A 21112-nucleotide genomic window follows, 5' to 3' on the forward strand; every position below is an offset into this window, starting at 1 on the left:
CTTCTTGGTTTATTTAATCTAGATACAGACTAGCAATTCTGAACTTCTCCAGTGATATCATCCACTAGACTGCTTAGACTGTTCATGTACTATTTTAAAAGATGTTCTAACATTTCACAGAGGATATGATCATTTTCAGATACACCTGTGGGGTTTCTGATTCATTCCTCCATGGATCCGATCCCATTCATAATGATTACTTGACTCTCTTACTATCTCTGGTCCCTATCTATGTAATATTCTTAAACTTTTTTGAAGAAACTTCAATTGAGGACTTTCTAACATTAAAAATTATCACTTGATTCTAGTCTTACTGAGGACATATTATATATTGTTTCCTAACTTTTCTACATATTCTGAGAATTGCTTCATTTTTGTATTTGTGTGTGTACATATAAGTGCCTCTGTGTTTATGTGTATGTTTGTATGTATGTATGCAAAAGCCTCAAGCTCTTATTCAGCCATCTTGCTCATGACTGGTATTCCATCACTTGAGCCATTCTTCTAATACAGCTTTTGGCTGGCTAATTATAAATAGTGTCTCAAAGACTATTCTGTTCAGGCTGGATAATAACCTGAGCTGAATAGCAGAGGGACAGCGCCCAGGACAAGAGTTCAAGTGCCAAGACCACCACCAACGAAAAATATATAAGTAAAGGAAAGAAAAAAATGTGATCTTATTCACCACTTCATGGCTAGTATAATCCCTGCTCTCTCAAGATGGACTTTTTTTTCCATTTAAGTCCATGCTCTTATATCTGACTTGCATTGTAAACAGAAATATTCTTCCATTCTACTTTCTACAAATTTGCATGGTTAACAAGCGTGATTTAGAAAGAGAGTGGCATTATACTTCGTGTTCAACGTAGGAGTAATGCTTTCCCTATATCACTCTTATAAATCTACATACTGGACTTGGCTTTATGGTTTCAATGTTGTCTTATTTGCAGAGTCTTCTATAGTGTATTGAACCATTATACTTAAACACAGAACTTCTCTTTCTCCTATTCCTGTTGTTTCTCCTTCTGTTAACTTATGTACACTTGGGAAATAATGTGCAGCACATACACTCATAAAAAATGATCTGAGAACCTTCTTCCCATTTAAAATTTGCCTTAATTTACAGAGCATTTACAAAGTTTGAACTTAATATACTCATGGATAATGTTTTATAAGCAATGTAAATGGTATTTTCTCTTTACTAAGTTGTCTCTGAAACACGTGTTACCTCAGGTCCAATGGTGTCCTTATGTTATTTCGGTGAAGCCAGAAAACAGTCATTATACCTCAAGCAGCACCATTGATTGTTCCTGGAAGTAACTGTTACTGCATGTGGAAACTGATCCTAGGAGAGGAATGGAACGCAGAGGATTGACAAAGTTCAAGTTACTTTATGTTTTCCTTTTTACTGTCTAAGAAAAGGACAAAGATGGTGAAAAGGCAGTAGGGAAACACCAAAGCTCTCCCCAACTAAAAAGAGAGTTCCAGTTCCAATGTTTAATCTCCCCAAGAGACCGACAACAACAAAAGGCGAACACTCAGAGACAAACAGGAGATGGAAAATAACAAAAAAGAAAGAGAGGAAAAGAAGAATTTCAGAACAGAGAAGAGCAAAGACCCCTCCTCCAAAATTCACTGGCTACATGGCAGCGTGCCAAGCCGTGGTCAGCAGGCGGGGTGTGGACTGCAGAGTCCCAGAGACACAGGGGGCTGGCTACAGATCACCCCCGCAGAAGCCGCCTGAGGTACCAGTTTACAGACCTGCTGATCACCACAAATAGAGAAACCTACCAGCCAGGAGTCTCCATGATCCCACCCCCACCCCTCACTCTCCATCCAAGCAGAGAGGCTCCATCCCTCCACAGCCACCCGGCACCGGCAGTGCAACAAAGGAAGGTGTCTTCAGATAGCACAGAAGCCACCTGAGGTACCAGTGTCAGACCTGCCGATTGCGACGACCCGGTTAGGGCCGCCCGGGTCCCAGAGACACAGAGGGCTGCCTGCCGATCACTCATGCAGACGCTGCCTGAGGTACTGGTGTCAGACACGCCGATTGGGACAACCTGGCAGGGACTGCCAGGGTCTCAGAGACACAGGAAGCTGCATGCAGATAACTCACGCAGAAGCTGCCTGAGTGTGGACACTATGGACCCGACAGCTTCGACAGAGGCAGAGACAGAAGAAAATTCCACAGAGCCACCACCACCCAGCCAAGCTCGCAACCATCCCCACTGAACTCGCCTTGCAACTGCAACTGACAACCTACACCACACAGAAACAACTAGCTCAAGGGTGAATACCCCACAGGGGACAGTGTATCCCTCAAGGGAGACCAGAGCTGGAGGGAATCCCAGACCCTGACCCAGACTCCCTACCCCAACACCCGAACCACAGGACCCACTAAAACTAGGAACAGTTCAAGAGCTCCACCGGCTCTTGGAGCACACTCTGCTGGCCAGGCTAGAGCAAAGCACCCCAGGAAGGGAGCTTAAACACCCAAGCCAGGAACAGCGACCCTGGGTCAAGACAACCAACAGTAGAAGAAATTTAAACTGTGTACCCCAGACTGCATAATCTATGTGGTATACACAGCAGCACAGGCCTAACTGGCGTGCCCCAGGCAGGGGGCCAGAACCAGGCCTGGCAATCCAGTGCCTGAACAACATAACCAATTCCTCCCAACTGAGCATATGCCTCAGCAGAGGGATGAAAAACAGGGAACTGCACCCCTTAGGAAGCAAACCTGTGACAACAAAAGACCTGGAGGCTCAGGACAAGAGAAGCCCAAACTCCACCAAAACCCAACCCATATACTCTAGGCTGGGATTGGGCAACACAGGCCACCAGCACCTGATAGTAGGCAGGAGCTCAGGCTGGTAAGGTGGCTCAGCAGTAGAGTGATAGTCTTGGGTGCATGAGGCCCTGGATCTGATTCCTCAGCATCACATGAGCAGAAAGGGTCAGAAGTGTTGCTGTGGCTCAAATGGTAGGGTGCCAGCCTTGAGCTGAAGAGTTGAAGAGCTAAAGGACAGCACCCAAACCTAGAGTTCAAGCCCACAACCGGCCCCCCAAAAAACCAACCAACCAAACAAACAAAAACATCAGGAGTCCATAGCCGACTCCAGCATCTGGGAGAGTGCATCCAGAGCATCCGATCTTGCCAAGAGCACCTGTAGGAGCAAACACGAGCAGTCTAGGGTGCTCAACCCTTCAAAATACGGGAATTGCCAGGGATCTACAGCAGAGAGCCGAGAATCCTATGTAGGACACACCAGCAGCTGGAGGTAGGCCCCCAACAGAACCCAGATCAGGCACAGACTCTCTCTACCAATACAGAATCAGCAACCAAGCAAAGACAGACACACCAAAACAAAATTGCAGATTAGTCTCCAATAATCCCTGAACCCCCATGAGAAAATCACAGAGAAAAATTACAAGGTTTATCACTACCCAGGATAGCAAGCTATCCTCAATAGCCAGCAGCCACGCAGGGGAGAGCACCAGTGGGAGCAAAACAGGAATGGAAGACAAAAACTACATCCAAGGGTTGCTGGAGGCAATAACTCAAGAAATAAAGCGAGAAATAGAACAGAATTTGAAAGAACACAAGGATGAGCTATCAAAAGAGATACAAGATATCAAACAGGAGATGCATGCAAAAATAGAGGCTGCACAAACCTCAGTAAGAAGTGAGATAAATGCCAAATTAGAGATAGTACATACCTCATTAAGAAGTGAGATCAATAGTTTGAGAACCAACATCGAATCCATAAAGGAATCCATTTCCTCCATGTACAATAGAAGCCACGGTCAACAGAGTGAACGAAATGGAATATAGAGTGTCAGATACAGAAGACAGAATACACCAACTGGACCAAAAAGTGACAGATATGTAAAAATCACTCAAATTAAGCCAAAGGGAAATTCAAGAGAAAGAAGATAATACCAAGAAATTTAACCTTCATATAATTGGAGTGGACGAAGGTGAGGAATTTCAGAGCAAGGGAATGCAACACCTATTCAACAAGATAATCGGTGAAAAAGTCCCCCAACTCAAAAAAGAACATCTTACCTACATAACAGAAGCATATAGAACACCCAACAAGCAAGATCTCAGGAGAAAAATTTCTAGACACATTATAGTAAAAATGATAGATCTGAATAATAAGGAAACAATCTTGCATGCAGCAAAAATGAAGAAGGAGCTATACAACAATGGAAAAAAAATAGAATCACTGCAGATCTCTCCACACAAACACTGAATGCAAGATAGGCCTGGGAAAGTACCATACGAGCCCTGAGAGCCAATAACTGCCAACCCATACTGATATACCCAGCAAAGCTAGCATTCAAAATCGATGGAGAACGGAAAATTTTTAATAGCAAAGAAAAACTAAATGAATACATAAACATTAAGCCAGCATTACAAAGAATACTAAGAGAGGGGACACAACCTGAAGAAAGCAACCAGGAACTGGGACCTGCACCCAGACAGGCATTAATCAAAGTCTAACTGAGCAAGCACAGGCAGAAGGGAAAGAAGAAAAACTCAGGAAAACAGGGAATGACAGGGACAACAATGCATCTCTTTACACTTTCTCTTAATATTAATGGGCTTAATTCGCCAATCAAAAGAAAAAGAACTGCAGACTGGATCAGAAAACATGACCCATCCATCTTTTGTCTTCAGGAGACCCAACTCTCAGCCAAACATACAAACATATTCAAAGTAAAGGGTTGGAAAAGGATCTACCAATCAAATGCCCCCAGTAAGAAAGCAGGTGTAGCTATCCTGATATATGACAAAATAAACTTTTCATTAAAATCAGTACAGAAAGACAAGGACGGACACTACATATTAATACAGGGAACAATACAAGAGTAAGTATTACCATCATCAACTTACATGCCCCAAATATTGATGCACCCAGATATGTTAAACAAACGCTCTCAAACTTACAGAATAAAATAGATCCCAATACGATAATACTAGGAGACTTTAACACAACACTCTCACCAAAGGACAGGTCTACCAACCAGAGGATTGGCAAAGAAGCTACTGAATTAAGTGTGGCCATATTTCAAATGGAATTAACTGACATCTACTGAGTATTTCACCCTAAAACAACACAGTACACATTCTTCTCAGCAGCTCATGGAACTTTCTCCAAAGTAGACCATATCATTGTTCATGCAAGGAACTTAAGCAAATACAAAGGGATCTACATAATCCCCTGTATCCTATCTGACCACAGTGGAATCAAGCTAGTTCTCAATAACAAAGCAAACTGCAGAAATTTCTCTAGTACATGGAAAGTGAACAGCACACTCCTTAGCAATGCCTGGGTAACAGAAGAGATGAGAGAAGAAATAAAACATTTCCTACAACTCAATGAAAACGAAAACACTTCACAAAGAAACTTATGGTACACAGCAAAAGCAGTCCTGAGGGACAAATTTATTGCCCTCAGTGCCCACATCAAGAGAATGGAGACAGAGCAAGTAAATAATCTCATGTTACAATTAAAACAGCTAGAAAAACAAGAAAAAAATGGAACCTAAATTTAATATATAGAGCCAGATAACCAAATTAAGAGCAGAGATTAACCAATTAGAATATCAGAAAATGATAACCAAAATTAACCAAACAAAAAGCTTGTTCTTTGAAAAAATAAACAAAATTGATGGCACATTGGCAAGATTAATTAAAAAAAGAAGAGAGGAAAACCATATTAACAGGATTAGGGATGCCACAGGAAAAAATCACAATACGTAACCAAGATATCCAAACAATCCTAACGGACTACTTTCAAAAGTTATAATCTCTAAAGGAAGAAAACCTGGCAGAAATGGATGCATTTTTAGAGAAATACAAGTTGCCCAAACTGGGCAAAGAATAAATAAGCCAATATCCTACAACAAGATACAGGAAGCTATCAAAATCTTCCAACAAAAAAAGCCCAGGACCAGATGGATTCAAAGCAGAATTCTATAAGTCCTTTAAAGAAGAACTAATACCCATATTCCTCAAGCTCTTCAGAGAAACAGAGAAGGAGGGAGCTGGCCCAAACTCATCCCCAAACAAGGCAAAGACCCAACCAAAGGAGAATTACAGGCCAATTTCCTTGATGAACACAGATGCAAAGATCCTTAACAAGATTCTAGCTAACAGAATCCAGAAACACATAAAAACATCATACATTATGACCAGGTAGGCTTCATCCCAGAGTTGCACGGATGGTTTAACATACGAAAGTCAATAAATGTAATCCAACACATCAACAGAGCTAAGGTAAAGAATAACATGATTATCGCCACAGATGCAGAAAAGGCCTTTGATAAAATTCCACATTCATTCATGCTAAAAGCTTTGGAGAAAATAGGAATAGAAGAAACGTTTCTTAAAACAATAAAAGCCATTCATGACAGAACAATAACCAATATTATACTTAAAGGGGAAAAGCTACAACCAATTCTCCTGAAATCAGGAAGAAGGCAAGGATGCCCACTGTCTCCACTCCTCTTCAATATAGTCCTGGAACCCTCAGCCAGGGCTATAAGGCAAGAAGAAGACATTAAAGGGATCCCCATAGGGAAAGAAGGAGTTAAACTATCCCTTTTTGCAGACGACATGATATTATACCTTCAGGATCCCAAAAACTCCATCCCCAAACTCTTAGAAATTATAAATCACTTCAGCAAAGTAGCAGGATAAAAAATAAACCCACAAAAATCCCTTGCCTACACTGACAATGTACAAGAAGAGAGGGAAATAAAGGGAGCAATCCCATTAACAATAACCTCCCCCAAAATAAAATATTTAGGAATTAACCTAACCAAAGATGTAAAAGAACTATTTAATGAAAACTATAAAAAGTTAAAGAAAAAAATTGCAGAATACATTAGGAAATGTAAAGACCTCCCATGCTCTTGGATAGGCAGACAATATAGTGAAAATGGCAATACTGCCCAAATTAATATACAAATTCAATGCAATTCCTATTAAAATCCCAATGATGTACATCTCTGAAATAAAAAAAAAAACAGTACAAAAATTCATATGGAACCACAAAATACCTAGAATAGCCAAAACAATTCTAGGGAATAAAGACAACATGGGAGGGATGTTTATGCCGCAATTCAAACTCTACTATAGAGCCATAATAACAAAGACCGCATGGTACTGGCACCAAAACAGACCCAAAGACCAACAGAATAGAAGATTCAGAAATAAATCCGCAAGCCTACAGTCACCTGACATTTGGCAAAGGAACCAAAGAAATACAATGGAAGAAACACAGCCTCTTCAACCATTGGTGCTAGGAAAACTGGGTGGCCATATGCAGAAAACTAAAAGTGGACCCCAGACTATCACCATGCACCAACATCAACTCAAAATGGAGTAAAGACCTTAACATTAAACCTGAATCTCTGAAACCTCTGCAGGACAGAGTAGGAGAGACACTTGAACTAATAGACACAGGAAGGAACTTCCTGAAAAGAATCCCAGGGACAAAACAAGTTGGAGAGAGACTTGACAAATGGGACTACCTTAAAATAAAAAGCTTCTGCACAGCTAAATCTATCACAACCAAGCTAGAAAGACAAGCAACTAAATGGGAAAAAATATTTACCAGCAATATATCAGACAGGGGTTAACATCAAGTATATACAGGGAACTCAAGAAACTAATCCCTCCCAAGCCTAACAAACCAATTACTAAATGGGCAAGGGAACTAAAATGAGACTTCTCAGCTGAAGAAATAAAAATGGCAAAGAAACACAAGAGGAAATGTTCATCATCCCCGGTGGTGAAGGAAATGCAAATAAAGACAACTCTGAGATACCACCTTACTCCAGTCAGAATGTCTCACATCCACAAATCAGCCAACAACAAATGCTGGAGAGGATGTGGAGAAAGAGGAACCCTATTACACTGCTTGTGAGAATGTACACTTATAAAACCAGTTTGGAAAGCAATCTGGCTGGTCCTTAGAAAACTAAAATTGGACCTCCCTTATGACCCAGTCATACCACTTCTAGGCATCTACCCTGAACAAAGGAACCAATATACAAGGACACGTACACCTCCATGTTCATTGCAGCACTGTTCTCAATAGCTAGGATATGGAAACAAACCAGATGCCCCACTACAGATGAATGGATCCAAAAATTGTGGTATCTATAAACAATGAAATATTATGCAGCCATTAGAAATGACAAAATAATGGCATTTGGAGGGAAATGGATGGAGCTAGAAGGAATCATGTTGAGCGAGGTAAGCCAAGAGCAAAGAGACAAATGGTACATGGTCTCCCTTATAAGTGAATGCTAAATCCCAAATGTTAGGTGATACAAAAAATTAACAGGACTTAAGGAACAAAGAACTTCCACTCACCTGGTCAAACCACTACTAAATATCCCCATGCTGCTGATCACATGTATAGTGTATATGTGTACACCATTATATGTTATAGACTGTGATAGACAATTTTCTCCAGGAAGGTTAGAATGAACTTGTGACTTTAAATGAGCATCATTATTTCACAATACTGTGAAATTTGGGAAATTATGTAATCACTTAACCACAATTAAAAGAAAAAGAACCTCAGGGAAGGTAGGGATTGAAGGGATGGTAGGCGGAAAACAATGGAGGGGGTAACAATACTCAATAGGAAGTGTACTCATTACCTTGCTCATGTAACTGTACCCCTCTCTATAGTATCTTTACAATAAAAAATAAAAAAAGAAAAGAATCCGAAGGCTTGAAGGAAACTCTGTCCCTGACTTTTTTGAGTGTGTTTTTACTCATACATAACTTTTCTGTAAACTTCTAGTTGAGAGTATTACAGAAAGAAATAATTTGCCGGGAAGTTCCGGGAAGATGGTGGAGGAGAAGTTGGAGGCTAAACAAGCTCTCACATAGAAAGCAGATTTAGAGTTCCAGTGAACAGTCCTAAGCCAGAGAATCACACCAAGTGTGCCATCACAGGACAGAGAGTTAGGCCAGAGAGGGAAAATCCAGGCAAGGAGACAGATGGGAGCACTTGCGAGGAGATGCCACTGCTGCCGAGGCTGTGGCAGCGGCGGCCGTACCCTCCATGCCTCAGAGAGAGTCTGGGAGATGGAACCAGAAAGAACTGACAAGGAGCAGACATCTTCATCCTGTAGTTCGCAGACCAGAGATGACCCAGGAACCAAGACTCGGCATGAGTATAAGCCTAACGTCCTCACTCCTTCTCAGGGAGCAGAGGAGGGAAGGCCACCCCCCATCCCCCAGTACCGGAGATCTCCCTCTTGAATAGTGACAAAGCTCAGTGGAGCTGCTAGCTCCAACTCAGGCATTGGAAGAAAACTAGAGTTATTTAGCAGGTCACAAGAACCTAAAGTGACCTGCCAGACTCAGCTCCACCCAAGGAAAAATCACTCAGCTCAGGCGCCAGCCCCAGGAATGGCTTTCTTCACTGGGTAATCAGAGCCAGAGGATGCCCCTCCCTTTAGCAGCCTTGACAATCAAGTGAAATTTAGTAAACTTGAGAGTGGCTCCCTGCTGGGCTCTGTGAGTTTCTCACAAACTAACCCCTGGGAAAAGCTACTGTTTGCTGAAAGGCCTCAACACCACCCAGAACCTAGCCTCATCACAGCATCTCCAAACTTCAGGAAAAGCCATCTCCCTCTTTTGTGACACTCAAAGCAGATCTCCTTCTCATTGAACTAGCCTGGGAAAAGGATCACAAAATCCTGGATTAAGCAGAGCATTTATCCATCTGTTCAAACAAACTGACATAAGAAACCAACCAAGCCAAAGGAAATTCAAACACCACAAGCAGACCAGAAAATAAAACAAGAGGCTGGTTATGGACACAAGGGGGATACAGGATTTTTCCCACCCCTCCCAAAAAAAATCAAAAAAACTTTTTTTAAATTTTTTTGCACTTTTTATAAAAAAGTTTTTCCTACTTCATAGCAGAGCTCACACCAATACTCGTCCAACTCTTCAACTAAATTGAAAGAGAAATTTCACTACTGAACACATTTTATGAAGCCATCATAACCCTTATCCGAAAACCAGGCAGGGACTCATCAAAGAAAGAAAACTATGAACCCATTTCTTTGATGAACACTGATGCAAAACTTCTCAACAAAATTTTCGACAATTAACACAATGATCAAACAGGATTCATTTCAGGGATGTAAAGCTGGTTCTATATATGCAAATCAATTAATATTATTCATCACATCACAGGAGCAAAGATAAGAACCACATGTTTATCTCAATAGATGCAGAAAAAGCATGCGACAAGATCCAACACCCCTTTATGATGAAGGTTTTGGAAAAATTAGGAATCCATGGAACATTCCTCAATACAATAAAGGCTGTATATGACAAACCTACAGCCAGCATTATACTTAATGGTGAAAAAGTGAAGCCATTTCCTCTTAACTCAGGAACAAGACACAGATGTCCACTCTCCACTTCTCTTCAATCTAGTACTAGAATGCCTAGCTAAAGCAATAAGACAAGATGCAAACATAAAGGGGATACAAATAGGGAAAGAAGAAATAAAACTTTCCCTCTTTGCAGATGACATGATGTTGTATTTAAAGAATTCCATAGACTCCACTCCCACATTACTCAAGCTGATTCAAAACTTTGGCAAAGAAGCAAGGTATAAAATTAAACCCGCCAAATCAATGACTCTTCTGCATGCCAACAATGAGAAAAGTGGGGCTGAAATTAGGAAAGCAACTCTATTTGTAATAACCCCGCAAAAATAAGATACCTAGGAATTAACATAACCAAAGAAGTGAAGGACCTCTATGATGAAAACTTTAAAAACTTGAAAAAAGAAATCAAAACAGAACTTAGAAAATGGCAAAACCTCCCATGCTCCTGGATTGGAAAGATTAACATCGTGAAAATGGCAATACTTCTCAAGGCTATCTACAAATTCAATGCGATACCTTTCAAAATTCCAACCTCATTCTCCAAGGAAATAGAAGAGTGAATCCAAAAATTCATATGGAACAATAAAAGACCCAGAATAGCAAAAACGCTCATCAACAGAAAGAACACTGCTGGAGGAATATCAATACCAAATTTCAATCTCCATTATAAAGCCATAGTAATCAAAACAACTTGGTACTGGCACAAGAACAGACCTCAGGACCAATGGAAAAGAATTGAAAACCCAGACATGAACCTACAGACCTATACTCATCTAATATTTGATAAGGAAGCTAAAAAAATAGAATGGAAGAAAGACAGCCTCTTCAGTAAGTGGTGCTGGCAAAATTGGTTAACTACTTATAGAAAATTAATGCTAGATCCTTATATATCATCCTGCATCAGAATCAACTCCAAATGGATGAAAGACCTCATAGTCAAAGCAGACACTCTGAAAGCATTACAGGATGGAATAGGAGAAAACCTAGGTCTCCTTGGCCCAGGCCCAAATTTTCTTAATAGAGACCCGGAAACACAACAAATCAAAGAAAGGCTGGACAAATGGGATTGCTTGAAGTTGCAGAGTTCTGCATGGCAAAGTACATAGCTAGCAAGATCAGTAGAAAGCCCACAGATTGGGAGAAGATCTTCACTAGCCATAAAACGGACCAGGGTCTCATATTCAAAATATACTTGGAACTCAAAAAATTAAATCTGCCAACAACAAATCCTCAAAGAAACAACTGCCCTATAAATAATTGGGAAAGACTTAAAGAGAAACTTCTCTGAAGAAGAAAGATGGATGGCCAACAGACACATGAAGAAATTCTCAACCTCCTTAGCCAAAGAAGTAATGCAAATCAAAACATTAAGATACCACCTCACCCCAGTTAGAATAGCAAAAATCAAGAACTCTAATAATAACATGCTGGAGTGGATGTGGCCAGATGGGAACCTTACTTCATTGTTGGTGGGAGTGTAAACTTATTCAACCACTTTGGAAAGTAGTATGGAGGTTCCTCAAAAGACTCCACATAGAGCTCCCCTATGACCCATCAATCTCACTTTTGGGCATTTACCCAAATATTTACAAACAAGACCACACTAAAGCTACCAGAACAACTATGTTTATTGCAGCATTATTTACCATAGCTAAGACATGGAACCAACCCAGATGCCCTTCAGTCGATGAATGGATCAAGAAGATGTTCAATATATACACAATGGAATTCTATGCCTCCATCAGAAAGAATGACATAGCCCCATTTGTTAGGAAATGGAAAGACTTGGAAACAATTATATTAACTGAAGAAAGCCAAGCCCAAAGAAACATAGGTCCCATGGTTTCCCTTATTTGTAAAATCTAGTATATGTATGAGTCAAGCAGAAAAGTTCAGATAAGGTGATGTTAGGAAAATGAACCCTAAGATATGTATTTAAATGTTATTTTTTTCTTTCATGCATTTGTTTCTAATGCATTCATAAGATTATTTCTTTGTAGCTTTTTATGTCCCTCCCCCACATTATAAATCCTGCTTTCACTGTATTTAATGTCGGTATAATTTGTGGAGGGGAAAGGGGAAAAATTCGTTTAAATAAGGATACAGGTGGACCCATTGCAACACTGAGAAGTACAAATTGTCATGTCGAAAACGAAGTTTACAACTTTGGTTGGAGTGGGAGGATTAGGTGAGGAGTGGGGGGAGGCTGGGAAGTGATGAGAAGGGGAAACATATCAAAGGAGGAGGCTACAATGCTTGATAAGAAATGTACTCACTATCTTTCCCATGTAATTTTAACCCCTCTGTTCATTATTTTCACAATAAAAAATAAAAAAAGAAATAATGTGCCATTTGAAGAGGAGCATAAAACAAAAGGAAATAACTTTGTTTTAAACATGTTCTAGTCTAGGGACTAGGAACGTGGCTCAGTGATCGAGCACTTGCCTTGCATGCATGAGGCCCGGGTTTGATTCTTTAGCGCCACGTAAGCAAATATAAGCCAGAAATGGTGCTATTGCTCAATTGTTAGAGGGCTAGCCTTGAGTTGAAGAGCTGAGTTACAGCGCCCCGGCCCAGAATTCAGGCCCATGAATAAACTCCCCCCCCCCCAAAAAAAAAAATTCTACTGCAAAGAAACAAAGCCATGGAGGTTTTAAAGTCTTATCGATGTATATTTCACCCCTGAGATGATTCCCTTGTTGCAGGTGTCAGTTATCAATTCCTTTAATTTAGTCCTGAGTTCTCCAGAGCAAGAAGCATTCCAAAGAAGCATTCAGTGATTATGATCAGGAAAAGGAGCCTCGTCTCAGATCAGTACTCCTTTAAGGAGGGTTCCAATGAAATATCTGGGTTTTTTTTTATTTGTTTGTTTGTTAAGTTTGTGTTGGTTCTGGGGCTTGAACCCAGATGCTGGACCCTGTCCCTGAACAGTTTTCTTTCCTGCCCACCAGACCCAAATCTAGTATTCTACTTCTTGAACCAAAACTCCACTTCTGGCTTTTTTTGCTGTGTAATTACAGATAAGACTTTGACAGACTCTCTTGCCAGGGTTGGCTTTGAAGTAAGATAATAAGAAAGCCAAGTGACATCAACTGTATAGACTTCTCTTTTCAAACATGAAATATTAGGTGAAGTTTATTTTAAAGCTAATATTAGACAATTTTTTTCTTTTTTATTGTGAGAATACCGTTCAGAAGTGTTACAATTACATTGGCAACATAACAAGTACATTTCTATTCAAGCATTGTTTCCTCCTCTTTGTTTCCCCATCCCATCACTTCCTGTACTACCCCCCTCCCCACTCCCGGTCTTCCCCCCCCCAACACACCAAAGTTGTAAAGTTCTTCTTTCGACGTTACGACTTGTACATCTCATTGTTGCAATGGGTCCACCTGTATCCCTAGTTAAATGATTTATTATTAGAGAATATGTCCAGCAAATAATCCATCACATTACTCAGCAAAATTATTTCTACTGAATCATTTTGGAATTATTTGTATTGCTTGGGAGGATTATTGATCTTTTCGTTCCTTTTGGGGAAACTTAAAGTCATATTTCACCTTTTTTATTGGTTGTGGGACTTGAACTCTGATCCTGGGTGCTGTCCCTAAGCTCTTCAGTTCAACTTGAGGGTACTACCACTTTAGTTACATTACCACTTCTGGGTTTCTGTTGGTAAACTGAAGATTAGGGTCTCATGGACTTTCCAGAGCAGGCTGACTTTGAACCACAATCCTCTGGTCTCAGCCTCCTGAGTGGCTAGGATTACAGGTGCAAACAACCAGCACCTGGCTCATATTTGCATTTATGTGCACTGAATAACACTGTGTTGACAAAGAATGGAAATTTTAATCAAATGATGACATTGCAGCTTTTCAGAAAAATTGAGATAGCAATAAATATGTCCTTCATTTCCATTTTCTTACATTAATGACTCATGAGCTCTGGGACCCTTATATTAGCATCCTCTGACATCTGTATAGGTGAAATTAGTATCAGGAAATGTTCATAGAGAAATATAGAAAGACTGTGATTTTTAGAAAGCAAAGGAGATCATCTATGAAAGAACAGCATAGAAGGAGATACATTTATCACACAGAGATTAATAACTAGCCTAAGAAATTTAGAATACTAAAGACAATGAGGAAAAGCTTAGTTGACAACAAGTTCTTCAATAACCAAAAATAGTTCTCTAGAACAGTTTCTGGTATACCTTAGTTACTATAATTTATTCTTTACATCTGCAGTTATTCTTTATCTTCTGTCACAACACTTAATTAGCTTCTGCCTTTATGGTGCCATAACTGACCAAAAGTTTCAAAATCACACATAGACTACCCTATTCTTTGTGATTAGCAGTGATGACACAAAATCCTGGAATTGTTGAATTTCCAGAATTAATCTTAACCTGACATCTAAGCACATTCCTGGCATTAATAGCTATGACTTAATGAACAAAACTTTTTTCAACACAGTATAAGTACATGAATTAGGGACTATTTTCAAGTGTCAGTATGGAAGGAGCAATTATATATTACAAGTATGGGTTCTTTATTTTGCATTTACTAACTAAATGTTTTTATTTTGTTTTGTTTTGTTTTTGTTTTGCCAGTCCAGAGGCTTAAACTCAGGGGTAGGGAATTATTCCTCAGTTTTTTTCTTTTTTGTTTTTTTTTTTTTTTTTTTTTTTTTTGCTCAAAGCTAGCACTCTATCACTTGAGGCACAGCACCACTTCCAGAATTTTTCTTTTTATGTGTTTACTGAGGAATTGAACCCGGGGTTTCATGCATGATAGGCAATCACTGTACTATGAAGCCACATTCCAGGAGCCCTAAATGACTTTCTTAAGATGGCATTACATTTTTATTCAGTAAATATGTATCATAATTATGGCCAGGTGCTAGAAATGATGGCGAAATCAATACAATACAATAAGTCCAGTGAGGCTGGATGGACAATGAAGAACTGTCATGGTCTAGCCAAGGCACAGAGGGGCTTATCTCATGGAGCTGTTTCAACAGGCTGAGCAAGACAGCACCTCACCTACCGCCCACCTCCAGAATGAGAGGGCCACCTTGGGTTCTAGCCACATGGGGATGCTGAACCCCCTCCTCTAGCACCCATTCAACCAGTTCATGTGAAAGAGGGAGAGAAAAAAGTCACAATTACAATTAAGAAGTTTGCTGGTGGCTTAGAACTCTAATCCTAACTACACAGGAGGCTGAGATACGAAGATCATGGTTCATAGCTGCCCCGGCAGGAAAGTCTATGAGACTCTTGTATCCAAAGAACTACCAGAAAACCGGAAATGGTGCTGTGGGATCAAGTGGTAGAGTGCTAGCCTTTTGCTGAGGAGCTCAGGAACAGTGCCTAGACCGAGATTTCAAGCCCCACGACTGACAACAAGTGGACTTCCTACCACCAGAAGTCTACTGAATAACAATCATTGTCTTAGGGAGCATGGTAGTGAATTCAGGCTGAGCTTCCTGTGAAGTTGAAGTCATAAGCACGTCACCTGGCTTCTTTGTGCCTCCGTTTCCCTAAGCTGCAAAACTCCACACAATGAAGGATCCCCTTCCATATGGGGATAGGGTAATGATGAAAGAGAGCCATGTTTTGTTTCATAATCCCACATTTGTTGCACGATTAATAGAAGGCCCCATCTGAGCCCTTTCCGGGTATCTTCTTGTCATTTGCTCACAGAACTGCAGAGAACCTTATCTGAAGGCTGCTCCCTATGTGCCTAGCCATGTTCCAGAGATCCCTCTGCATAAATCCCTTGTTTCCTAACAACTATCCTGTGAGGAAAATGAGGTCTGATGGTTGCAGCCCTACCCAGAGCTTCACCTATGGTCAATAATCGGCTGCTGTGGCATAAAAGTTGGGGATAAGCCATCTAAATTGAAGATTGAGCATGTTGCTACATGTCTACCATCCCAACTACAGATGACCAGGCCTGGAGGAGCATACCTGTCACAGATAGGAGGACCTCGATCCAGCCCAGCCAGAGCATATATTGAGTCTTTGTTTCAGAAATGTCCAAGACAGAAAGTTGGCTCCTCAGAGCCAGGGAGAGGAAACAAGCAGGGGTCATGGTGCCCCCAGAGGGGTTCTGACCTCGGTCGGGGTGGTTTGGGGGCAGCCACTCACCTGTGCTGCTGGGAGAAGCTGCTGGAGGCTGCTCCAGGTGGGGCCTGCAGTGATGGCAGTGGTATTGTGGACAAATGGGCCCAAAGTAGAGAACCAGGTCCAGGGATCAGGCTGGGACTTTAATCGGGCTGAAATCTCAAAACTTGGGAAAAGGGGAAAGTGGCTGGGGCACAGGCAGGCTTCTCAATTTCCTACTATACTCTGAAGTCTCCTTGAGCTTCTTCCTCACCACTCAAACACTTCACCTTCCTCAACTGCTGGTGGTGGTGTAAACTAACAGTGGGAATCCTGGTGCTATTAGGCAGCATGGAATATGGGTGTGGCCACCATTCTTGTATCCCATTGGTCAGAAAGAACCATGAAAGAATGGGGGTGTGGCCGGAATCCTGTGATGCATGCAGCATGGGCAGAGTCAAGAAGTTATCATCTCCCCAGCCCTTTTCCCAGGGAAGAATGTCAATTCAGTTGGAGACAAGAGGGTGACCAGCTTTAACCGGATGGCTGCACAGATTATTGTGCATGTCTGTTTGTTGCCAGTCCTCGACCTTGAACTCAGGATCTGGGTACAGTGTGTAAGCTACTTTTGCTCAAGCCTGGCCCTCAAAACTGGAGCCACAGCACTTCTGGCTTTGTTGTCAAAAAGTTGGAAAGGGGTCTCAAGGACTTTCCTGCCTAGGATGACATCAACCATGATCCTCCAATCACAGCCTTGTAAGTATCAAGGAGGACTGCTGAGAGCCACTGGTGCCTGCTTAATCATTGGTCTTGCTGATGTTCTTGGACAAACAGGTTAGTTCCCTATCCTTGTGTTTAAGTGGTGGGAGCTGTAGCCCACAGTTCGAATCCTGGTCCTGCCACCTCCAAATGCCAGGAGATCCAAAAAACTTACTCTTATCCATATGATTACCAATGGAATGTGATGTGTGCCATCATTGAATGAGCAGTTCTTGAATGATTCCAGTATAAAATTATACACAATTATAGGACACTGATCTATGTTAGTTAATATTTTATTGAGCATTTAAACCATCACATTAATAAAACGGAGGCATAATGAAATAACTAAGAAGATGCCATTTTTCTGCCAGGAGTGGTTTTGGAACTCATGGTCTTGGTAACTCTGATGCACTATGTGGGAAGGGAAAGCTGGTTTCCTTGACGTCAAGAAATTCAAGTCTGTTCCTTAGGTCTGAAATAGACCCCCACCACTAGAAAACATCCTATTCATGTACAATTTACATATATTATTTATATTTGTAAGCATATGTTGACTATATTTCATTCAGTGCAGTTATTTAATTTTTTGTTTCATGCATTGCATTAAACATTTATTTTATTGACTATTATGTCACATAAAACATTGATTACATGCGTCTGGGAAGGTAGCTTAGTGGTAGAGTGCTTGCCTTGAATGCATGAGGCCCTGGGTTCGATTCCTCACAGGCAAAATGAAAAAGGCAGAAGTGGCGCTCTGGCTCAAGTGGTAGAGTGCTAGCCTTGAGCTGAAGACCTGAGGGACAGAGCCCAGGCCCAGAATTCAGGCCCCACGATCAGACCCCCTCCCAAAAAAAGAATTTATTACATTAATTACGTAGGACATATGTCTGCATATGTATTCCACTTCATACCTGACACCCAGGATTTTCACAGAAAACCAAAACATGTGTCACCATCAGCTTCTTACCCCACAATTCATTTTTTGGCAGTGCTGGCATCTGAACTGTTGGCCTACAAGCCTACAAGGCCCAAATCATGAATGGGTGAGTGTCAGCACTCCATCTTTGGGCAAATTGAGCTGACAGGCTGTTCCCAGGACCTGATATCAAGCCCCAGGCGTTAACAAAAAAATAACATTGATATGCAGTTGGCAGTACGTTAATAAAGATATATCTTTATCAAGTGTAAGATATATCTATATATTATTCAGTTATATAGATTACATTCCTACCAATTCTTGGGTTTTAATTATGCATCCATGTAATTAATATTATTGTTTTCATCCTTAATGAAATCAGTGTCCTGAAATTATTGTGTTCCTGTAAGTAATAATATTCTTTTAATGCTTCATAAATATTACATAAAGTCTATTAGCCTCCTGAAATGATGCTGTCTAATTTTATAGGATCATCATTCACGATCAACTCATTCAACCGTGACATTGAAAACATTCCATTGTTATTCCTATGGATGGGGGACCATTTTCTTAATACCACCTGCCATTGGTTGGAGTCAAGACGGGGACTTGAAATCAGGGACTATGTTGCCACCTGGGCCTGTGGCCTCCACAATAGTCTGGCAGCATTCCGCAATGCAAAATGAAGTACCCTTTGCAACAGTGTCATTCAGACCCATGAGGGTCACCGTGCAAAGGAAGAAAGCATAAAAAGGCCACATTTTTTCTGTGCATTGCTTTCCATGCAAGGCCTGGGGGTCTAGGATCCCAGGAGCAGCTCTAGGTCTAGTGCCTGCACCCCAACCTATGGTGATCGAAGCTGAGCAGAGTTGCTACAACCTGAGTTCAAGCCCCATATTGAGAAAAGTAAAAATTTTTTATAAAGCTCCTTGGCTTGCAATTCGTGCCGTTTACTCTTCTATGCTTTGGACTTGAACTCAGGATGTGGGTAAATCTGCAGCAATGTGGATGAAGGGGAAGATCACCGTACTTGAAGATAAGAAAGTCAGGCATGTTCACTAGTCCTGAATTCAAGCACAAGCCCTGGAAAACATACTAATTATATACATTGTAAAGATAGGATTTATACTTACCTGTAGATGTTCAGTCCATAGTTGTTTGGTGTGGTTGTTCCTTGTATTTTTTGTTTTATTCATTTATTTACCATTGATTGTACTATAATGAAACCCATTATGTTTATTTCATTGATGACATCCTATCACAGAGCGTCTAGATTTGTAGAAATGTTCTCCACCATGCCAGGATTCTCAGGATCACTCAGGATATTCAGAAAAAAGGAAAACAAGTTTCACACTTGGCTTCTTACTCCACGATCCACTTGTTGGTAGGGCTGGGATCTGAACTCAGGGCCTGGTAGGACTAATTGGCCAATAAGTCAAGGTGATCACACTATCCTGTGAGCAACTAAGGAGCTAGGCCTTTCCCACGATCTGACATTGATCGCTAGGGCAGTCCACTATAGTAATAAGTTCATAATTTAAACATACAATCTATATTGACATATATCTGTCAACAGCATATTGTGTTTAGTGAACTTCTCCTTATTTTGTATCTACATCATGGAGGTATTGTGTATTTTACTAAGTATGGTGACAGGTATAACTGTGCTGACATGGATGACGAAAGGTTCCCATGGTTATAGGGTTGTCTATGAATTCTCCTTCCTAGTTGATACTCAGGACTTTCAAAGGAGAAGAAAACGTGTGCAACAACTGGCTTCTGACATCAGGATGAATCTTTTGTCAGTGCTAGGATTTGAACTCAGGTGTGGGTAGCTCTGTTGCACTGTGGGTGAAGTTGAAGCTCACCATCCTTGAAAACTAGAATGTCAGACCTGCTCCAGGGCCTGATTTGAAGCCCAGCACTGGACAAAATTACAAGCCCACCTTTTTTAAACATAGGACCTCTCTTTACCTACAGGTGTGGTATGCATCTTGCATTCAGTGTAATTATTCTTTTTATTTTGTGTCTTATTTATTGATGTATTGTGCATTTTATTGAGTATGGTGACAGATATAACTGTGCTGACATGGATGACAACCTATTCCCATGGCTATAGAGTTGCCTATATAGCATTTTCCATCCTCAATGACACCCAGGACATGCACAGAACACGAAAACCCGTGCAACCCTAGGCTTTTCACATCAGAATGAATCTTTTGGCAGTGCTGGAATTTGAACTCAAGGCCTTGCAGGCTCAATTGGTTAATGGGTCATGGTAAGCACACCAGCCTGTGAGCCTCTAAGGAGCTAGGCCATTCCCGGGACCTGAGATTGATCCCTGGTGGGGGCCAATATTGTCATAAATTCATAATTAAACAGAGGATCTATATTTCCAAACATGGGTGGGTGGCATCTTGCGTTTGGTGTAGTCATTCTCTTTATTTTGTGTCTTATTCACTGATGTATTGTGTATGTTCTTAAGTATAGGTTGACAGATATAACTGTGGTGAACTGGATGACAACCTATTCCCATTAGAGTTGCCTATACCTTCTCCATCTAGCAGAGACCCAGAATTTGTGCAACACAGGAAAACAGGTGTAACAACTGTCTTCTCACATCAGGGTGAATTTTTGGCAGTGTTGGGACTCGAACTCCGGTCTTAAGAGGCCCAACTTCACAGTGGGCCCACGTGATCACACCAGACTATGAGCCAGTAAGGAAGCTGGGATGTTCCCAGGAACTGAGATCGAGCCCTAGAGAGGCCAAAATAGTCCTCAATGCATCATTGAAACATGGGATATATATTCACAGTCGTATGTGGACTGCATCATGCATTGAGTGTACTTATTGTCTTTATTTTGTAAGCTATTCATGA

Source organism: Dipodomys merriami, unplaced genomic scaffold, assembly GCF_024711535.1.
Source record: "Dipodomys merriami isolate MVZ:Mamm:240054 unplaced genomic scaffold, mDipMer1.0.p SCAF_810, whole genome shotgun sequence".
In the NCBI taxonomy this organism is placed as follows: Eukaryota; Metazoa; Chordata; class Mammalia; order Rodentia; family Heteromyidae; genus Dipodomys; species Dipodomys merriami.